Source organism: Melanotaenia boesemani, chromosome 3 (assembly GCF_017639745.1).
Source record: "Melanotaenia boesemani isolate fMelBoe1 chromosome 3, fMelBoe1.pri, whole genome shotgun sequence".
Lineage (NCBI taxonomy): Eukaryota > Metazoa > Chordata > Actinopteri > Atheriniformes > Melanotaeniidae > Melanotaenia > Melanotaenia boesemani.
In genome coordinates, this window is record NC_055684.1 from 1,183,302 (window position 1) to 1,206,085 (window position 22,784).

The following is a 22,784-nucleotide window of genomic DNA, read 5'->3' on the forward strand; positions in this document are numbered from 1 at the left end:
TAAACCAGTCTGTAACAGCTTTAAATCCCAGTATAAACCAGTCTGTAGCAGCTTGTAATCCCAGTATATACCAGTCTGTAGCAGCTTTTAATCCCAGTATAAACCAGTGTGTAGCAGCTTTTAATCCCAGTATAAACCAGTCTGTAGCACCTTTTAATCCCAGTATAAACCAGTCTGTAGCAGCTTTTAATCCCAGTATAGACCAGTCTGTAGCAGATCTTAATCCCAGTATAAACCAGTCTGTAGCAGCTTTTAATCCCAGTATAAACCAGTGTGTAGCAGCTTTTAGTCCTAGTATAAACCAGTCTGTAACAGCTTTTAATCCCAGTATAAACCAGTCTGTAGCAGCTTTTAATCTCAGTATAAACCAGTCTGTAGCAGCTTTTAATCCCAGTATAAACCAGTCTGTAGCAGTTTTTAATCCCAGTATAAACCAGTCTGTAGCAGCTTTTAATAACAGTATAAACCAGTCTGCAGCAGCTTTTAATCCCAGTATAAACCAGTGTGTAGCAGCTTTTAATCCCAGTATAAACCAGTCTGTAGCAGCATTTAATCCCAGTACAAACCAGTCTGTAGCAGCTTTTAATCCCAGTATAAACCAGTCTGTAGCAGCTTTTAATCCCAGTATAAACCAGTCGGTAGCAGCTTTTAATCCCAGTATAAACCAGTCTGCAGCAGCTTTTAATCCCAATATAAACCAGTCTGTAGCAGCTTTTAATCCCAGTATAAACCAGTGTGTAGCAGCTTTTAATCCCAGTATAAACCAGTCTGTAACAGTTTTTAATCCCAGTATAAACCAGTCTGTAGCAGCTTTTAATACCAGTATAAACCAGTGTGTAGCAGCTTTTAATACCAGTATAAACCAGTCTGTAGTAGCTTTTAATCCCAGTATAAACCAGTGTGTAGTAGCTTTGAATCCCAATATAAACCAGTCTGTAGCAGCTTTGAATACCAGTATAAACCAGTGTGTAGTAGCTTTGAATCCCAGTATAAACCAGTCTGTAGCAGCTTTGAATCCCAGTATAAACCAGTCTGTAGCAGCTTTGAATCCCAGTATAAACCAGTCTGTAGCAGCTTTTAATCCCAGTATAAACCAGTGTGTAGCAGCTTTTAATCCCAGTATAAACCAGTCTGTAGCAACTTTTAATCCCAGTATAAACCAGTCTGTAGCAGCTTTTAATCCCAGTATAAACCAGTCTGTAGCAGCTTTTAATCCCAGTATAAACCAGTGTGTAGCAGCTTTTAATCCCAGTATAAACCAGTGTGTAACAGTTTTTAATCCCAGTATAAACCAGTCTGTAGCAGCTTTTAATCCCAGTATAAACCAGTCTGTAGCAGCTTTGAATCCCAGTATAGACCAGTCTGTAGCAGATCTTAATCCCAGTATGAACCAGTCTGTAGCAGCTTTTAATCCCAGTATAAACCAGTGTGTAGCAGCTTTTAGTCCCAGTATAAACCAGTCTGTAACAGCTTTTAATCCCAGTATAAACCAGTCTGTAGCAGCTTGTAATCCCAGTATAAACCAGTCTGTAGCAGCTCTAAATCCCAGTATAAACCAGTCTGTAGTAGCTCTTAATCCCAGTATAAACCAGTATGTAGCAGCTTTTAATCCCAGTATAAACCAGTCTGTAGTAGCTTTTAATCCCAGTATAAACCAGTCTGTAGCAGCTTTGAATCCCACTATAAACGAGTGTGTAGTAGCTTTGAATCCCAGTATAAACCAGTCTGTAGCAGCTTTGAATCCCAGTATAAACCAGTGTGTAGCAGCTTTTAATCCCAGTATAAACCAGTCTGCAGCAGCTTTTTATCCCAGTATAAACAAGTCTGTAGCAGCTTTTAATCCCAGTAGAAACCAGTGTGTAGCAGCTTTTAATCCCAGTATAAACCAGTGTGTAGCAGCATTTAATCCCAGTACAAACCAGTCTGTAGCAGCTTTTAATCCCAGTATAAACCAGTCTGTAGCAGCTTTGAATCCCAGTATAAACCAGTCGGTAGCAGCTTTTAATCCCAGTATAAACCAGTCTGCAGCAGCTTTTAATCCCAGTATAAACCAGTGTGTAGCAGCTTTTAAGCCCAGTATAAACCAGTCTGTAACAGTTTTTAATCCCAGTATAAACCAGTCTGTAGCAGCTTTTAATACCAGTATAAACCAGTGTGTAGCAGCTTTTAATCCCAGTATAAACCAGTCTGTAGCGGCTTTTAATCCCAGTATAAACCAGTGTGTAGTAGCTTTTAATCCCAGTATAAAACAGTCTGTAGCAGCTTTTAATCCCAGTATAAACCAGTCTGTAGCGGCTTTTAATCCCAGTATAAACCAGTGTGTAGTAGCTTTGAATCCCAGTATAAACCAGTCTGTAGCAGCTTTTAATCCCAGTATAAACCAGTGTGTAGCAGCTTTTAATCCCAGTATAAACCAGTCTGTAGCAGCTTTGAATCCCAGTATAAACCAGTCTGTAGCAGCTTTTAATCCCAGTATAAACCAGTGTGTAGCAGCTTTTAATCCCAGTATAAACCAGTCTGTAGCAGCTTTTAATCCCAGTATAAACCAGTCGGTAGCAGCGTTTAATCCCAGTATAAACCAGTCTGTAGCAGCTTTTAATCCCAGTATAAACCAGTATGTAGCAGCTTTTAATCCCAGTATAAACCAGTCTGTAGCAGCTTTCAATCCCAGTATAAAACAGTCTGTAGCAGCTTTTAATCCCAGTATAAACCAGTCTGTAGCGGCTTTTAATCCCAGTATAAACCAGTGTGTAGTAGCTTTGAATCCCAGTATAAACCAGTCTGTAGCAGCTTTTAATCCCAGTATAAACCAGTGTGTAGCAGCTTTGAATCCCAGTATAAACCAGTCTGTAGCAGCTTTGAATCCCAGTATAAACCAGTCTGTAACAGTTTTTAATCTCAGTATAAACCAGTCTGTAGCAGCTTTTAATCCCAGTATAAACCAGTCTGTAGCAGTTTTTAATCCCAGTATAAACCAGTCTGTAGCAGCTTTTAATCCCAGTATAAACCAGTCTGCAGCAGCTTTTAATCCCAGTATAAACCAGTGTGTAGCAGCTTTTAATCCCAGTATAAACCAGTCTGTAACAGTTTTTAATCCCAGCATAAACCAGTCTGTAGCAGCTTTTAATCCCAGTATAAACCAGTGTGTAGCAGCTTTTAATCCCAGTATAAACCAGTCTGTAGCAGCTTTTAATCCCAGTATAAACCAGTGTGTAGTAGCTTTTAATCCCAGTATAAACCAGTCTGTAGCAGCTTTTAATCCCAGTATAAACCAGTGTGTAGTAGCTTTGAATCCCAATATAAACCAGTCTGTAGCAGCTTTGAATACCAGTATAAACCAGTGTGTAGTAGCTTTGAATCCCAGTATAAACCAGTCTGTAGCAGCTTTGAATCCCAGTATAAACCAGTCTGTAGCAGCTTTGAATCCCAGTATAAACCAGTCTGTAGCAGCTTTTAATCCCAGTATAAACCAGTGTGTAGCAGCTTTTAATCCCAGTATAAACCAGTCTGTAGCAACTTTTAATCCCAGTATAAACCAGTCTGTAGCAGCTTTTAATCCCAGTATAAACCAGTCTGTAGCAGCTTTTAATCCCAGTATAAACCAGTGTGTAGCAGCTTTTAATCCCAGTATAAACCAGTGTGTAACAGTTTTTAATCCCAGTATAAACCAGTCTGTAGCAGCTTTTAATCCCAGTATAAACCAGTCTGTAGCAGCTTTGAATCCCAGTATAGACCAGTCTGTAGCAGATCTTAATCCCAGTATGAACCAGTCTGTAGCAGCTTTTAATCCCAGTATAAACCAGTGTGTAGCAGCTTTTAGTCCCAGTATAAACCAGTCTGTAACAGCTTTTAATCCCAGTATAAACCAGTCTGTAGCAGCTTTGAATCCCACTATAAACGAGTGTGTAGTAGCTTTGAATCCCAGTATAAACCAGTCTGTAGCAGCTTTGAATCCCAGTATAAACCAGTGTGTAGCAGCTTTTAATCCCAGTATAAACCAGTCTGTAGCAGCTTGTAATCCCAGTATAAACCAGTCTGTAGCAGCTCTAAATCCCAGTATAAACCAGTCTGTAGTAGGTCTTAATCCCAGTATAAACCAGTATGTAGCAGCTTTTAATCCCAGTATAAACCAGTCTGTAGTAGCTTTTAATCCCAGTATAAACCAGTCTGTAGCAGCTTTGAATCCCACTATAAACGAGTGTGTAGTAGCTTTGAATCCCAGTATAAACCAGTCTGTAGCAGCTTTGAATCCCAGTATAAACCAGTGTGTAGCAGCTTTTAATCCCAGTATAAACCAGTCTGCAGCAGCTTTTTATCCCAGTATAAACCAGTGTGTAGCAGCTTTTAATCCCAGTATAAACCAGTGTGTAGCAGCTTTTAATCCCAGTATAAACCAGTGTGTAGCAGCATTTAATCCCAGTACAAACCAGTCTGTAGCAGCTTTTAATCCCAGTATAAACCAGTCTGTAGCAGCTTTGAATCCCAGTATAAACCAGTCGGTAGCAGCTTTTAATCCCAGTATAAACCAGTCTGCAGCAGCTTTTAATCCCAGTATAAACCAGTTTGTCGCAGCTTTTAATCCCAGTATAAACCAGTGTGTAGCAGCTTTTAAGCCCAGTATAAACCAGTCTGTAACAGTTTTTAATCCCAGTATAAACCAGTCTGTAGCAGCTTTTAATACCAGTATAAACCAGTGTGTAGCAGCTTTTAATCCCAGTATAAACCAGTCTGTAGCAGCTTTTAATCCCAGTATAAACCAGTGTGTAGCAGCTTTTAATCCCAGTATAAAACAGTCTGTAGCAGCTTTTAATCCCAGTATAAACCAGTCTGTAGCGGCTTTTAATCCCAGTATAAACCAGTGTGTAGTAGCTTTGAATCCCAGTATAAACCAGTCTGTAGCAGCTTTTAATCCCAGTATAAACCAGTGTGTAGCAGCTTTTAATCCCAGTATAAACCAGTCTGTAGCAGCTTTGAATCCCAGTATAAACCAGTCTGTAGCAGCTTTTAATCCCAGTATAAACCAGTGTGTAGCAGCTTTTAATCCCAGTATAAACCAGTCTGTAGCAGCTTTTAATCCCAGTATAAACCAGTCGGTAGCAGCGTTTAATCCCAGTATAAACCAGTCTGTAGCAGCTTTTAATCCCAGTATAAACCAGTATGTAGCAGCTTTTAATCCCAGTATAAACCAGTCTGTAGCAGCTTTCAATCCCAGTATAAAACAGTCTGTAGCAGCTTTTAATCCCAGTATAAACCAGTCTGTAGCGGCTTTTAATCCCAGTATAAACCAGTGTGTAGTAGCTTTGAATCCCAGTATAAACCAGTCTGTAGCAGCTTTTAATCCCAGTATAAACCAGTGTGTAGCAGCTTTGAATCCCAGTATAAACCAGTCTGTAGCAGCTTTGAATCCCAGTATAAACCAGTCTGTAACAGTTTTTAATCTCAGTATAAACCAGTCTGTAGCAGCTTTTAATCCCAGTATAAACCAGTCTGTAGCAGTTTTTAATCCCAGTATAAACCAGTCTGTAGCAGCTTTTAATCCCAGTATAAACCAGTCTGCAGCAGCTTTTAATCCCAGTATAAACCAGTGTGTAGCAGCTTTTAATCCCAGTATAAACCAGTCTGTAACAGTTTTTAATCCCAGCATAAACCAGTCTGTAGCAGCTTTTAATCCCAGTATAAACCAGTGTGTAGCAGCTTTTAATCCCAGTATAAACCAGTCTGTAGCAGCTTTTAATCCCAGTATAAACCAGTGTGTAGTAGCTTTTAATCCCAGTATAAACCAGTCTGTAGAAGCTTTTAATCCCAGTATAAACCAGTGTGTAGCAGCTTTTAATCCCAGTATAAACCAGTCTGTAGCAGCATTTAATCCCAGTACAAACCAGTCTGTAGCAGCTTTTAATCCCAGTATAAACCAGTCTGTAGCAGCTTTGAATCCCAGTATAAACCAGTCGGTAGCAGCTTTTAATCCCAGTATAAACCAGTCTGCAGCAGCTTTTAATCCCAGTATAAACCAGTCTGTAGCAGCTTTTAATCCCAGTATAAACCAGTGTGTAGCAGCTTTTAATCCCAGTATAAACCAGCCTGTAACAGTTTTTAATCCCAGTATAAACCAGTCTGTAGCAGCTTTTGATACCAGTATAAACCAGTGTGTAGCAGCTTTTAATCCCAGTATAAACCAGTCTGTAGCAGCTTTTAATCCCAGTATAAACCAGTGTGTAGTAGCTTTTAATCCCAGTATAAAACAGTCTGTAGCAGCTTTTAATCCCAGTATAAACCAGTCTGTAGCGGCTTTTAATCCCAGTATAAACCAGTGTGTAGTAGCTTTGATTCCCAGTATAAACCAGTCTGTAGCAGCTTTTAATCCCAGTATAAACCAGTCTGTAGCAGCTTTGAATCCCAGTATAAACCAGTCTGTAGCAGCTTTTAATCCCAGTATAAACCAGTCTGTAGCAGCTTTTAATCCCAGTATAAACCAGTGTGTAGCAGCTTTTAATCCCAGTATAAACCAGTCTGTAGCAGCTTTTAATCCCAGTATAAACCAGTCGGTAGCAGCGTTTAATCCCAGTATAAACCAGTCTGTAGCAGCTTTTAATCCCAGTATAAACCAGTATGTAGCAGCTTTTAATCTCAGTATAAACCAGTCTGTAGCAGCTTTTAATCCCAGTATAAAACAGTCTGTAGCAGCTTTTAATCCCAGTATAAACCAGTCTGTAGCAGCTTTTAATCCCAGTATAAACCAGTCTGTAGCAGCTTGTAATCCCAGTATAAACCAGTCTGTAGCAGCTTTTAATCCCAGTATAAACCAGTGTGTAGCAGCTTTTAATCCCAGTATAAACCAGTGTGTAGCAGCTTTTAATCCCAGTATAAACAAGTCTGTAGTAGCTTTTAATCCCAGTATAAACCAGTCTGTAGCAGCTTTTAATCCCAGTATAAACCAGTCTGTAGCAGATCTTAGTCCCAGTATAAACCAGTCTGTAGCAGCTTGTAATCCCAGTATAAACCAGTCTGTAGCAGCTTTTAATCCCAGTATAGACCAGTCTGTAGCAGCTTTTAATCCAAATATAAACCAGTCTGTAGCAGCTTTTAATCCCAGTATAAACCAGTCTGTAGCAGCTTTTAATCCCAGTATAGACCAGTCTGTAGCAGATCTTAATCCCAGTATAAACCAGTGTGTAGCAGTGTGTAGCAGTTTTTAGTCCCAGTATAAACCAGTCTGTAACAGCTTTTAATCCCAGTATAAACCAGTCTGTAGCAGCTTGTAATCCCAGTATAAACCAGTCTGTAGCAGCTTTTAATCCCAGTATAAACCAGTGTGTAGCAGCTTTTAATCCCAGTATAAACCAGTGTGTAGCAGCTTTTAATCCCAGTATAAACCAGTCTGTAGTAGCTTTTAATCCCAGTATAAACCAGTCTGTAGCAGCTTTTAATCCCAGTATAAACCAGTCTGTAGCAGCTTTTAATCCCAGTATAAACCAGTGTGTAGCAGCTTTTAATCCCAGTATAAACCAGTCTGTAACAGTTTTTAATCCCAGTATAAACCAGTCTGTAGCAGCTTTTAATCCCAGTATAAACCAGTGTGTAGCAGCTTTTAATCCCAGTATAAACCAGTCTGTAGCAGCTTTTAATCCCAGTATAAACCAGTCTGTAGCAGCTTTTAATCCCAGTATAAACCAGTCTGTAGCAGCTTTTAATCCCAGTATAAACCAGTGTGTAGCAGCGTTTAATCCCAGTATAAACCAGTCTGTAGCAGATCTTAATCCCAGTATAAACCAGTCTGTAGCAGCTTTTAATCCCAGTATAAACCAGTGTGTAGCAGCTTTTAGTCCCAGTATAAACCAGTCTGTAACAGCTTTTAATCCCAGTATAAACCAGTCTGTAGCAGCTTGTAATCCCAGTATAAACCAGTCTGTAGCAGCTTTTAATCCCAGTATAAACCAGTCTGTAGCAGCTTTTAATCCCAGTATAAACCAGTCTGTAGCAGCTTTTAATCCCAGTATAAACCAGTCTGTAGTAGCTTTTAATCCCAGTATAAACCAGTCTGTAGCAGCTTTTAATCCCAGTATAGACCAGTCTGTAGCAGATCTTAATCCCAGTATAAACCACTCTGTAGCAGCTTTTAATCCCAGTATAAACCAGTCTGTAGCAGCTTTTAATCCCAGTATAAACCAGTCTGTAGCAGCTTTTAATCCCAGTATAGACCAGTCTGTAGCAGCTTTTAATCCAAGTATAAACCAGTCTGCAGCAGCTTTTAATCCCAGTATAAACCAGTCTGTAGCAGCTTGTAATCCCAGTATAAACCAGTCTGTAGCAGCTTTTAATCCCAGTATAAACCAGTGTGTAGCAGCTTTTAATCCCAGTATAAACCAGTCTGTAGCAGCTTTTAATCCCAGTATAAACCAGTCTGTAGCAGCTTTTAATCCCAGTATAAACCAGTCTGTAGCAGCTTTTAATCCCAGTATAGACCAGTGTGTAGCAGCTTTTAATCCCAGTATAAACCAGTCTGTAGCAGCTTTTAATCCCAGTATAAACCAGTCTGTAGCAGCTTGTAATCCCAGTATAAACCAGTCTGTAGCAGCTTTTAATCCCAGTATAAACCAGTGTGTAGCAGCTTTTAATCCCAGTATAAACCAGTGTGTAGCAGCTTTTAATCCCAGTATAAACCAGTCTGTAGTAGCTTTTAATCCCAGTATAAACCAGTCTGTAGCAGCTTTTAATCCCAGTATAAACCAGTCTGTAGCAGCTTTTAATCCCAGTATAAACCAGTGTGTAGCAGCTTTTAATCCCAGTATAAACCAGTCTGTAACAGTTTTTAATCCCAGTATAAACCAGTCTGTAGCAGCTTTTAATCCCAGTATAAACCAGTGTGTAGCAGCTTTTAATCCCAGTATAAACCAGTCTGTAGCAGCTTTTAATCCCAGTATAAACCAGTCTGTAGCAGCTTTTAATCCCAGTATAAACCAGTCTGTAGCAGCTTTTAATCCCAGTATAAACCAGTGTGTAGCAGCGTTTAATCCCAGTATAAACCAGTCTGTAGCAGATCTTAATCCCAGTATAAACCAGTCTGTAGCAGCTTTTAATCCCAGTATAAACCAGTGTGTAGCAGCTTTTAGTCCCAGTATAAACCAGTCTGTAACAGCTTTTAATCCCAGTATAAACCAGTCTGTAGCAGCTTGTAATCCCAGTATAAACCAGTCTGTAGCAGCTTTTAATCCCAGTATAAACCAGTGTGTAGCAGCTTTTAATCCCAGTATAAACCAGTCTGTAGCAGCTTTTAATCCCAGTATAAACCAGTCTGTAGTAGCTTTTAATCCCAGTATAAACCAGTCTGTAGCAGCTTTTAATCCCAGTATAGACCAGTCTGTAGCAGATCTTAATCCCAGTATAAACCACTCTGTAGCAGCTTTTAATCCCAGTATAAACCAGTCTGTAGCAGCTTTTAATCCCAGTATAAACCAGTCTGTAGCAGCTTTTAATCCCAGTATAGACCAGTCTGTAGCAGCTTTTAATCCAAGTATAAACCAGTCTGCAGCAGCTTTTAATCCCAGTATAAACCAGTCTGTAGCAGCTTTTAATCCCAGTATAAACCAGTGTGTAGCAGCTTTTAATCCCAGTATAAACCAGTCTGTAACAGTTTTTAATCCCAGTATAAACCAGTCTGTAGCAGTTTTTAATCCCAGTATAAACCAGTGTGTAGCAGCTTTTAATCCCAGTATAAACCAGTCTGTAGCAGCTTTTAATCCCAGTATAAACCAGTCTGTAGTAGCTTTTAATCCAAGTATAAACCAGTCTGTAGCAGCTTTTAATCCCAGTATAAACCAGTCTGTAGCAGCTTTTAATCCCAGTATAGACCAGTCTGTAGCAGATCTTAATCCCAGTATAAACCAGTCTGTAGCAGCTTTTAATACCAGTATAAACCAGTCTGTAGCAGCTTTAAATCCCAGTATAAACCAGTCTGTAGCAGCTTTTAATCCCAGTATAGACCAGTCTGTAGCAGGTTTTAATCCAAGTATAAACCAGTCTGTAGCAGCTTTTAATCCCAGTATAAACCAGTCTGTAGCAGCTTTTAATCCCAGTATAGACCAGTCTGTAGCAGATCTTAATCCCAGTATAAACCAGTGTGTAGCAGCTTTTAATCCCAGTATAAACCAGTCTGTAGCAGCTTTTAGTCCCAGTATAAACCAGTCTGTAACAGCTTTTAATCCCAGTATAAACCAGTCTGTAGCAGCTTTTAATCCCAGTATAAACCAGTCTGTAGCAGCTTTTAATCCCAGTATAAACCAGTGTGTAGCAGCTTTTAATCCCAGTATAAACCAGTCTGTAGCAGCTTTTAATCCAAGCATAAACCAGTCTGTAGCAGCTTTTAATCCCAGTATAAACCAGTCTGTAGCAGTTTTTAATCCCAGTATAGACCAGTCTGTAGCAGATGTTAATCCCAGTATAAACCAGTCTGTAACAGCTTTTAATCCCAGTATAAACCAGTCTGTAGCAGTTTTTAATCCCAGTATAAACCAGTCTGTAGCAGCTTTTAATCCCAGTATAAACCAGTGTGTAGCAGCTTTTAATCCCAGTATAAACCAGTCTGTAGCAGCTTTTAATCCCAGTATAAACCAGTCTGTAGTAGCTTTTAATCCCAGTATAAACCAGTGTGTAGTAGCTTTGAATCCCAGTATAAACCAGTCTGTAGCAGCTTTGAATCCCAGTATAAACCAGTGTGTAGTAGCTTTGAATCCCAGTATAAACCAGTCTGTAGCAGCTTTGAATCCCAGTATAAACCAGTCTGTAGCAGCTTTTAATCCCGGTATAAACCAGTCTGTAGCAGCTTTTAATCCCAGTATAAACCAGTCTGTAGCAGCTTTTAATTCCAGTATAAACCAGTCGGTAGCAGCTTTTAATCCCAGTATAAACCAGTCTGCAGCAGCTTTTATTCCCAGTATAAACCAGTCTGTAGCAGCTTTTAATCCCAGTATAAACCAGTATGTAGCAGCTTTTAATCCCAGTATAAAGCAGTCTGTAGCAGCTTTTACTCCCAGTATAAACCAGTCTGTAGCAGTTTTTAATCCAAGTATAAACCAGTCTGTAGCAGCTTTTAATCCCAGTATAAACCAGTCTGTAACAGCTTTTAATCCCAGTATAGACCAGTCCGTAGCAGATCTTAATCCCAGTATAAACCAGTCTGTAGCAGCGTTTAATACCAGTATAAACCAGTCTGTAGGAGCTTTTAATCCCAGTATAAACCAGTCTGTAGCAGCTTTTAATCCCAGTATAGACCAGTCTCTAGCAGCTTTTAATCCAAGTATAAACCAGTGTGTAGCAGCTTTTAATCCTAGTATAAACCAGTCTGTAGCAGCTTTGAATCCCAGTATAGACCAGTCTGTAGCAGCTTTGAATCCCAGTATAAACCAGTCTGTAACAGTTTTTAATCCCAGTATAAACCAGTCTGTAGCAGCTTTTAATACCAGTATAAACCAGTGTGTAGGAGATCTTAATCCCAGTCTAAACCAGTCTGTAGCAGCTTTTAATCCCAGTATAAACCAGTGTGTAGCAGCTTTTAGTCCCAGTATAAACCAGTCTGTAACAGCTTTTAACCTCAGTATAAACCAGTCTGTAGTACCTTGTAATCCCAGTATAAACCAGTCTGTAGCAGCTTTTAATCCCAGTATAAACCAGTGTGTAGCAGCTTTTAATCCCAGTATAAACCAGTGTGTAGCAGCTTTTAATCCCAGTATAAACCAGTCTGCAGCAGCTTTTAATCCCAGTATAAACAAGTCTGTAGCAGCTTTTAATCCCAGTATAAACCAGTGTGTAGCAGCTTTTAATCCCAGTATAAACCAGTCTGTAGCAGCTTTGAATCCCACTATAAACGAGTGTGTAGTAGCTTTTAATCCCAGTATAAACCAGTGTGTAGCAGCTTTTAATCCCAGTATAAACCAGTCTGTAGCAGCATTTAATCCCAGTACAAACCAGTCTGTAGCCGCTTTTAATCCCAGTATAAACCAGTCTGTAGCAGCTTTGAATCCCAGTATAAACCAGTCGGTAGCAGCTTTTAATCCCAGTATAAACCAGTCTGCAGCAGCTTTTAATCCCAGTATAAACCAGTGTGTAGCAGCTTTTAATCCCAGTATAAACCAGTCTGTAACAGTTTTTAATCCCAGTATAAACCAGTCTGTAGCAGCTTTTAATACCAGTATAAACCAGTGTGTAGCAGCTTTTAATCCCAGTATAAACCAGTCTGCAGCAGCTTTTAATCCCAGTATAAACAAGTCTGTAGCAGCTTTTAATCCCAGTATAAACCAGTGTGTAGCAGCTTTTAATCCCAGTATAAACCAGTCTGTAGCAGCTTTGAATCCCAGTATAAACCAGTCGGTAGCAGCTTTTAATCCCAGTATAAACCAGTCTGCAGCAGCTTTTAATCCCAGTATAAACCAGTGTGTAGCAGCTTTTAATCCCAGTATAAACCAGTCTGTAACAGTTTTTAATCCCAGTATAAACCAGTCTGTAGCAGCTTTTAATCCCAGTATAAACCAGTGTGTAGCAGCTTTTAATCCCAGTATAAACCAGTCTGCAGCAGCTTTTAATCCCAGTATAAACAAGTCTGTAGCAGCTTTTAATCCCAGTATAAACCAGTGTGTAGCAGCTTTTAATCCCAGTATAAACCAGTCTGTAGCAGCTTTGAATCCCACTATAAACGAGTGTGTAGTAGCTTTGAATCCCAGTATAAACCAGTCTGTAGCAGCTTTTAATCCCAGTATAAACCAGTCTGTAGCAGCTTTTAATCCCAGTATAAACCAGTGTGTAGCAGCTTTTAATCCCAGTATAAACCAGTGTGTAGCAGCTTTTAATCCCAGTATAAACCAGTCTGTAGCAGCTTTTAATCCCAGTATAAACCAGTCTGTAGCAGCTTTGAATCCCAGTATAAACCAGTGTGTAGCAGCTTTTAATCCCAGTATAAACCAGTCTGCAGCAGCTTTTAATCCCAGTATAAACAAGTCTGTAGCAGCTTTTAATCCCAGTATAAACCAGTGTGTAGCAGCTTTTAATCCCAGTATAAACCAGTCTGTAGCAGCATTTAATCCCAGTACAAACCAGTCTGTAGCCGCTTTTAATCCCAGTATAAACCAGTCTGTAGCAGCTTTGAATCCCAGTATAAACCAGTCGGTAGCAGCTTTTAATCCCAGTATAAACCAGTCTGCAGCAGCTTTTAATCCCAGTATAAACCAGTGTGTAGCAACTTTTAATCCCAGTATAGACCAGTCTGTAGCAGATCTTAATCCCAGTATAAACCAGTCTGTAGCAGCTTTTAATCCCAGTATAAACCAGTCTGTAGCAGCTTTTAGTCCCAGTATAAACCAGTCTGTAACAGCTTTTAATCCCAGTATAAACCAGTCTGTAGCAGCTTGTAATCCCAGTATAAACCAGTCTGTAGCAGCTTTTAATCCCAGTATAAACCAGTGTGTAGCAGTTTTTAATCCCAGTATAAACCAGTCTGCAGCAGCTTTTAATCCCAGTATAAACAAGTCTGTAGCAGCTTTTAATCCCAGTATAAACCAGTGTGTAGCAGCTTTTAATCCCAGTATAAACCAGTCTGTAGCAGCTTTGAATCCCAGTATAAACCAGTCGGTAGCAGCTTTTAATCCCAGTATAAACCAGTCTGCAGCAGCTTTTAATCCCAGTATAAACCAGTCTGCAGCAGATCTTAATCCCAGTCTAAACCAGTCTGTAGCAGCTTTTAATCCCAGTATAAACCAGTGTGTAGCAGCTTTTAGTCCCAGTATAAACCAGTCTGTAACAGCTTTTAACCTCAGTATAAACCAGTCTGTAGTAGCTTGTAATCCCAGTATAAACCAGTGTGTAGCAGCTTTTAATCCCAGTATAAACCAGTGTGTAGCAGCTTTTAATCCCAGTATAAACCAGTGTGTAGCAGCTTTTAATCCCAGTATAAACCAGTCTGCAGCAGCTTTTAATCCCAGTATAAACAAGTCTGTAGCAGCTTTTAATCCCAGTATAAACCAGTGTGTAGCAGCTTTTAATCCCAGTATAAACCAGTCTGTAGCAGCTTTGAATCCCACTATAAACGAGTGTGTAGTAGCTTTGAATCCCAGTATAAACCAGTCTGTAGCAGCTTTTAATCCCAGTATAAACCAGTCTGTAGCAGCTTTTAATCCCAGTATAAACCAGTGTGTAGCAGCTTTTAATCCCAGTATAAACCAGTGTGTAGCAGCTTTTAATCCCAGTATAAACCAGTCTGTAGCAGCATTTAATCCCAGTATAAACCAGTCTGTAGCAGCTTTGAATCCCAGTATAAACCAGTGTGTAGCAGCTTTTAATCCCAGTATAAACTAGTCTGCAGCAGCTTTTAATCCCAGTATAAACAAGTCTGTAGCAGCTTTTAATCCCAGTATAAACCAGTGTGTAGCAGCTTTTAATCCCAGTATAAACCAGTCTGTAGCAGCATTTAATCCCAGTACAAACCAGTCTGTAGCCGCTTTTAATCCCAGTATAAACCAGTCTGTAGCAGCTTTGAATCCCAGTATAAACCAGTCGGTAGCAGCTTTTAATCCCAGTATAAACCAGTCTGCAGCAGCTTTTAATCCCAGTATAAACCAGTGTGTAGCAGCTTTTAATCCCAGTATAAACCAGTCTGTAACAGTTTTTAATCCCAGTATAAACCAGTCTGTAGCAGCTTTTAATACCAGTATAAACCAGTCTGTAGCAGCTTTTAATCCCAGTATAAACCAGTCTGTAGCAGCTTTTAATCCCAGTATAAACCAGTCTGTAGCAGCTTTTAATCCCAGTATAAACCAGTCTGTAGCAGCTTTTAATCCCAGTATAAACCAGTGTGTAATAGCTTTGAATCCCAGTATAAAACAGTCTGTAGCGGCTTTTAATCCCAGTATAAACCAGTCTGTAGCGGCTTTTAATCCCAGTATAAACCAGTGTGTAGTAGCTTTGAATCTCAGTATAAACCAGTCTGTAGCAGCTTTTAATCCCAGTATAAACCAGTGTGTAGCAGCTTTGAATCCCAGTATAAACCAGTGTGTAGCAGCTTTGAATCCCAGTATAAACCAGTCTGTAGTAGCTTTGAATCCCAGTATAAACAAGTCTGTAGCAGCTTTTAATCCCAGTATAAACCAGTGTGTAGCAGCTTTTAATCCCAGTATAAACCAGTCTGTAGCAGCTTTGAATCCCACTATAAACGAGTGTGTAGTAGCTTTGAATCCCAGTCTAAACCAGTCTGTAGCAGCTTTGAATCCCAGTATAAACCAGTCTGTAGCAGCTTTTAATCCCAGTATAAACCAGTGTGTAGCAGCTTTTAATCCCAGTATAAACCAGTGTGTAGGAGCTTTTAATCCCAGTGTAAACCAGTCTGTAGCAGCTTTGAATCCCAGTATAAACCAGTGTGTAGCAGCTTTTAATCCCAGTATAAACCAGTCTGCAGCAGCTTTTAATCCCAGTATAAACAAGTCTGTAGCAGCTTTTAATCCCAGTATAAACCAGTGTGTAGCAGCTTTTAATCCCAGTATAAACCAGTCTGTAGCAGCATTTAATCCCAGTACAAACCAGTCTGTAGCCGCTTTTAATCCCAGTATAAACCAGTCTGTAGCAGCTTTGAATCCCAGTATAAACCAGTCGGTAGCAGCTTTTAATCCCAGTATAAACCAGTCTGCAGCAGCTTTTAATCCCAGTATAAACCAGTCTGTAGCAGCTTTTAATCCCAGTATAAACCAGTTTGTAGCAGCTTTTAATCCCAGTATAAACCAGTCTGTAACAGTTTTTAATCCCAGTATAAACCAGTCTGTAGCAGCTTTTAATACCAGTATAAACCAGTCTGTAGCAGCTTTTAATCCCAGTATAAACCAGTCTGTAGCAGCTTTTAATCCCAGTATAAACCAGTCTGTAGCAGCTTTTATTCCCAGTATAAACCAGTCTGTAGCAGCTTTTAATCCCAGTATAAACCAGTGTGTAGTAGCTTTGAATCCCAGTATAAAACAGTCTGTAGCGGCTTTTAATCCCAGTATAAACCAGTGTGTAGCAGCTTTGAATCCCAGTATAAACCAGTCTGTAGTAGCTTTTAATCCCAGTATAAACCAGTCTGTAGCAGCTTTTAATCCCAGTATAAACCAGTGTGTAGCAGCTTTTAATCCCAGTATAAACCAGTCTGTAGCAGCTTTTAATCCCAGTATAAACCAGTCGGTAGCAGCGTTTAATCCCAGTATAAACCAGTCTGCAGCAGCTTTTATTCCCAGTATAAACCAGTCTGTAGCAGCTTTTAATCCCAGTATAAACCAGTATGTAGCAGCTTTTAATCCCAGTATAAACCAGTCTGTAGCAGCTTTTAATCCCAGTATAAACCAGTCTGTAGTAGCTTTTAATCCCAGTATAAACCAGTCTGTAGCAGCTTTGAATCCCAGTATAAACCAGTCGGTAGCAGCTTTTAATCCCAGTATAAACCAGTGTGTAGCAGCTTTTAATCCCAGTATAAACCAGTGTGTAGCAGCTTTGAATCCCAGTATAAACCAGTCTGTAGCAGCTTTTAATCCCAGTATAAACCAGTCTGTAGTAGCTTCTAATCCCAGTATAAACCAGTGTGTAGTAGCTTTGAATCCCAGTATAAACCAGTCTGTAGCAGCTTTTAATCCCAGTATAAACCAGTGTGTAGTAGCTTTGAATCCCAGTATAAACCAGTCTGTAGCAGCTTTGAATCCCAGTATAAACCAGTCGGTAGCAGCTTTTAATCCCAGTATAAACCAGTCTGTAGCAGCTTTGAATCCCAGTATAAACCAGTGTGTAGCAGCTTTGAATCCCAGTATAAGCCAGTCTGTAGTAGCTTTTAATCCCAGTATAAACCAGTCTGTAGCAGCTTTTAATCCCAGTATAAACCAGTCTGTAGCAGCTTTGAATCCCAGTATAAACCAGTCGGTAGCAGCTTTTAATCCCAGTATAAACCAGTGTGTAGTAGCTTTTAATCCCAGTATAAACCAGTGTGTAGTAGCTTTTAATCCCAGTATAAACCAGTGTGTAGCAGCTTTGAATCCCAGTATAAACCAGTCTGTAGCAGCTTTGAATCCCAGTATAAACCAGTGTGTAGTAGCTTTGAATCCCAGTATAAACCAGTGTGTAGCAGCTTTGAATCCCAGTATAAACCAGTCTGTAGCAGCTTTTAATCCCAGTATAAAGCAGTATGTAGCAGCTTTTAATCCCAGTATAAACCAGTGTGTGGCAGCTTTTAATCCCAGTATAAACCAGTCGGTAGCAGCTTTTAATCCCAGTATAAACCAGTCTGTATCAGCTTTGAATCCCAGTATAAACCAGTGTGTAGCAGCTTTGAATCCCAGTATAAGCCAGTCTGTAGTAGCTTTTAATCCCAGTATAAACCAGTCTGTAGCAGCTTTTAATCCCAGTATAAACCAGTCTGTAGCAGCTTTGAATCCCAGTATAAACCAGTCGGTAGCAGCTTTTAATCCCAGTATAAACCAGTGTGTAGTAGCTTTTAATCCCAGTATAAACCAGTGTGTAGTAGCTTTTAATCCCAGTATAAACCAGTGTGTAGCAGCTTTGAATCCCAGTATAAACCAGTCTGTAGCAGCTTTGAATCCCAGTATAAACCAGTGTGTAGTAGCTTTGAATCCCAGTATAAACCAGTGTGTAGCAGCTTTGAATCCCAGTATAAACCAGTCTGTAGCAGCTTTTAATCCCAGTATAAACCAGTATGTAGCAGCTTTTAATCCCAGTATAAACCAGTGTGTGGCAGCTTTTAATCCCAGTATAAACCAGTCGGTAGCAGCTTTTAATCCCAGTATAAACCAGTCTGTATCAGCTTTGAATCCCAGTATAAACCAGTGTGTAGCAGCTTTGAATCCCAGTATAAACCAGTCTGTAGTAGCTTTTAATCCCAGTATAAACCAGTCTGTAGCAGCTTTTAATCCCAGTATAAACCAGTCTGTAGCAGCTTTGAATCCCAGTATAAACCAGTCGGTAGCAGCTTTTAATCCCAGTATAAACCAGTGTGTAGCAGCTTTTAATCCCAGTATAAACCAGTGTGTTGTGGCTCTGAATCCCAGTATAAACCAGTCTGTACCAGCTTTGAATCCCAGTATAAACCAGTGTGTAGTAGCTTTTAATCCCAGTATAAACCAGTGTGTAGCAGCTTTGAATCCCAGCATAAACCAGTCTGTAGCAGCTTTGAATCCCAGTATAGACCAGTGTGTAGTAGCTTTGAATCCCAGTATAAACCAGTCTGCAGCAGCTTTTAATCCCAGTATAAACAAGTCTGTAGCAGCTTTTAATCCCAGTATAAACCAGTGTGTAGCAGCTTTTAATCCCAGTATAAACCAGTCTGTAGCAGCATTTAATCCCAGTACAAACCAGTCTGTAGCCGCTTTTAATCCCAGTATAAACCAGTCTGTAGCAGCTTTGAATCCCAGTATAAACCAGTCTGTAGCAGCTTTTAATCCCAGTATAAACCAGTGTGTAGCAGCTTTTAATCCCAGTATAAACCAGTCTGTAACAGTTTTTAATCCCAGTATAAACCAGTCTGTAGCAGCTTTTAATACCAGTATAAACCAGTCTGTAGCAGCTTTTAATCCCAGTATAAACCAGTCTGTAGCAGCTTTTAATCCCAGTATAAACCAGTCTGTAGCAGCTTTTATTCCCAGTATAAACCAGTCTGTAGCAGCTTTTAATCCCAGTATAAACCAGTGTGTAGTAGCTTTGAATCCCAGTATAAAACAGTCTGTAGCGGCTTTTAATCCCAGTATAAACCAGTGTGTAGCAGCTTTGAATCCCAGTATAAACCAGTCTGTAGTAGCTTTTAATCCCAGTATAAACCAGTCTGTAGCAGCTTTTAATCCCAGTATAAACCAGTGTGTAGCAGCTTTTAATCCCAGTATAAACCAGTCGGTAGCAGCGTTTAATCCCAGTATAAACCAGTCTGCAGCAGCTTTTATTCCCAGTATAAACCAGTCTGTAGCAGCTTTTAATCCCAGTATAAACCAGTATGTAGCAGCTTTTAATCCCAGTATAAACCAGTCTGTAGCAGCTTTTAATCCCAGTATAAACCAGTCTGTAGTAGCTTTTAATCCCAGTATAAACCAGTCTGTAGCAGCTTTGAATCCCAGTATAAACCAGTCGGTAGCAGCTTTTAATCCCAGTATAAACCAGTGTGTAGCAGCTTTTAATCCCAGTATAAACCAGTGTGTAGCAGCTTTGAATCCCAGTATAAACCAGTCTGTAGCAGCTTTTAATCCCAGTATAAACCAGTCTGTAGTAGCTTCTAATCCCAGTATAAACCAGTGTGTAGTAGCTTTGAATCCCAGTATAAACCAGTCTGTAGCAGCTTTTAATCCCAGTATAAACCAGTGTGTAGTAGCTTTGAATCCCAGTATAAACCAGTCTGTAGCAGCTTTGAATCCCAGTATAAACCAGTCGGTAGCAGCTTTTAATCCCAGTATAAACCAGTCTGTAGCAGCTTTGAATCCCAGTATAAACCAGTGTGTAGCAGCTTTGAATCCCAGTATAAGCCAGTCTGTAGTAGCTTTTAATCCCAGTATAAACCAGTCTGTAGCAGCTTTTAATCCCAGTATAAACCAGTCTGTAGCAGCTTTGAATCCCAGTATAAACCAGTCGGTAGCAGCTTTTAATCCCAGTATAAACCAGTGTGTAGTAGCTTTTAATCCCAGTATAAACCAGTGTGTAGTAGCTTTTAATCCCAGTATAAACCAGTGTGTAGCAGCTTTGAATCCCAGTATAAACCAGTCTGTAGCAGCTTTGAATCCCAGTATAAACCAGTGTGTAGTAGCTTTGAATCCCAGTATAAACCAGTGTGTAGCAGCTTTGAATCCCAGTATAAACCAGTCTGTAGCAGCTTTTAATCCCAGTATAAACCAGTGTGTAGCAGCTTTTAATCCCAGTATAAACCAGTGTGTGGCAGCTTTTAATCCCAGTATAAACCAGTCGGTAGCAGCTTTTAATCCCAGTATAAACCAGTCTGTATCAGCTTTGAATCCCAGTATAAACCAGTGTGTAGCAGCTTTGAATCCCAGTATAAACCAGTCTGTAGTAGCTTTTAATCCCAGTATAAACCAGTCTGTAGCAGCTTTTAATCCCAGTATAAACCAGTCTGTAGCAGCTTTGAATCCCAGTATAAACCAGTCGGTAGCAGCTTTTAATCCCAGTATAAACCAGTGTGTAGCAGCTTTTAATCCCAGTATAAACCAGTGTGTTGTGGCTCTGAATCCCAGTATAAACCAGTCTGTACCAGCTTTGAATCCCAGTATAAACCAGTGTGTAGTAGCTTTTAATCCCAGTATAAACCAGTGTGTAGCAGCTTTGAATCCCAGCATAAACCAGTCTGTAGCAGCTTTGAATCCCAGTATAGACCAGTGTGTAGTAGCTTTGAATCCCAGTATAAACCAGTCTGCAGCAGCTTTTAATCCCAGTATAAACCAGTCTGTAGCAGCTTTTAATCCCAGTATAAACCAGTGTGTAGCAGCTTTTAATCCCAGTATAAACCAGTCTGTAGCAGCATTTAATCCCAGTACAAACCAGTCTGTAGCCGCTTTTAATCCCAGTATAAACCAGTCTGTAGCAGCGTTGAATCCCAGTATAAACCAGTCGGTAGCAGCTTTTAATCCCAGTATAAACCAGTCTGCTAGCAGCTTTTAATCCCAGTATAAACCAGTCTGTAGTAGGTTTTAATCCCAGTATAAACCAGTGTGTAGCAGCTTTTAATCCCAGTATAAACCAGTCTGTAGCAGCTTTTAATCCCAGTATAAACCAGTCTGTAGCAGCTTTTAATACCAGTATAAACCAGTCTGTAGCAGCTTTTAATCCCAGTATAAACCAGTCTGTAGCAGCTTTTAATCCCAGTATAAACCAGTCTGTAGCAGCTTTTAATTCCCAGTATAAACCAGTCTGTAGCAGCTTTTAATCCCAGTATAAACCAGTGTGTAGTAGCTTTGAATCCCAGTATAAACCAGTCTGTAGCAGCTTTTAATCCCAGTATAAACCAGTCTGTAGCAGCTTTTAATCCCAGTATAAACCAGTCTGTAGTAGCTTTTAATCCCAGTATAAACCAGTCTGTAACCACGTTTAATCCCAGTATAAACCAGTCTGTAGCAGCTTTTAATCCCAGTATAAACCAGTCTGTAGCAGCTTTTAATCCCAGTATAAACCAGTCGGTAGCAGCGTTTAATCCCAGTATAAACCAGTCTGCTAGCAGCTTTTATTCCCAGTATAAACCAGTCTGTAGCAGCTTTTAATCCCAGTATAAACCAGTATGTAGCAGCTTTTAATCCCAGTATAAACCAGTCTGTAGCAGCTTTTAATCCCAGTATAAACCAGTCTGTAGTAGCTTTTAATCCCAGTATAAACCAGTCTGTAGCAGCTTTGAATCCCAGTATAAACCAGTCTGTAGCAGCTTTGAATCCCAGTATAAACCAGTGTGTAGCAGCTTTGAATCCCAGTATAAACCCAGTCGTGTAGTCAGCTTTGAATCCCAGTATAAACCAGTCTGTAGCAGCTTTTAATCCCAGTATAAACCAGTCTGTAGCTAGCTTCTGAATCCCAGTATAAACCAGTCGTGTAGCAGCTTTTAATCCCAGTATAAACCAGTCTGTAGTAGCTTTTAATCCCAGTATAAACCAGTGTGTAGTAGCTTTGAATCCCAGTATAAACCAGTGTGTAGCAGCTTTGAATCCCAGTATAAACCAGTCTGTAGCAGCTTTGAATCCCAGTATAAACCAGTGTGTAGCAGCTTTGAATCCCAGTATAAACCAGTGTGTAGCAGCTTTGAATCCCAGTATAAACCAGTCTGTAGCAGCTTTTAATCCCAGTATAAACCAGTGTGTAGCAGCTTTTAATCCCAGTATAAACCAGTGTGTGGCAGCTTTTAATCCCAGTATAAACCAGTCGGTAGCAGCTTTTAATCCCAGTATAAACCAGTCTGTATCAGCTTTGAATCCCAGTATAAACCAGTGTGTAGCAGCTTTGAATCCCAGTATAAACCAGTCTGTAGTAGCTTTTAATCCCAGTATAAACCAGTCTGTAGCAGCTTTTAATCCCAGTATAAACCAGTCTGTAGCAGCTTTGAATCCCAGTATAAACCAGTCGGTAGCAGCTTTGAATCCCAGTATAAACCAGTGTGTAGCAGCTTTTAATCCCAGTATAAACCAGTGTGTTGTGGCTCTGAATCCCAGTATAAACCAGTCTGTAGCAGCTTTGAATCCCAGTATAAACCAGTGTGTAGTAGCTTTTAATCCCAGTATAAACCAGTGTGTAGCAGCTTTGAATCCCAGTATAAACCAGTCTGTAGCAGCTTTGAATCCCAGTATAAACCAGTGTGTAGTAGCTTTGAATCCCAGTATAAACCAGTGTGTAGCAGCTTTGAATCCCAGTATAAACCAGTCTGTAGCAGCTTTTAATCCCAGTATAAACCAGTGTGTAGCAGCTTTTAATCCCAGTATAAACCAGTGTGTGGCAGCTTTTAATCCCAGTATAAACCAGTCGGTAGCAGCTTTTAATCCCAGTATAAACCAGTCTGTATCAGCTTTGAATCCCAGTATAAACCAGTGTGTAGCAGCTTTGAATCCCAGCATAAACCAGTCTGTAGCAGCTTTGAATCCCAGTATAGACCAGTGTGTAGTAGCTTTGAATCCCAGTATAAACCAGTGTGTAGCAGCTTTGAATCCCAGTATAAACCAGTCTGTAGCAGCTTTTAATCCCAGTATAAACCAGTCGGTAGTAGCTTTTAATCCCAGTATAAACCAGTGTGTAGCAGCTTTTAATCC

General features: G+C 39.9%; 1 protein-coding gene across 1 annotated transcript in view; it reads right to left on the bottom strand.

Annotated features, from left to right (window-relative positions):
- The window catches only part of efcc1 (EF-hand and coiled-coil domain containing 1), a 48,405-nt gene that overhangs the window by 1,750 nt on the left and 23,871 nt on the right, over positions 1-22,784 (bottom strand). The gene's annotated exons all lie outside the window — the stretch shown is intronic.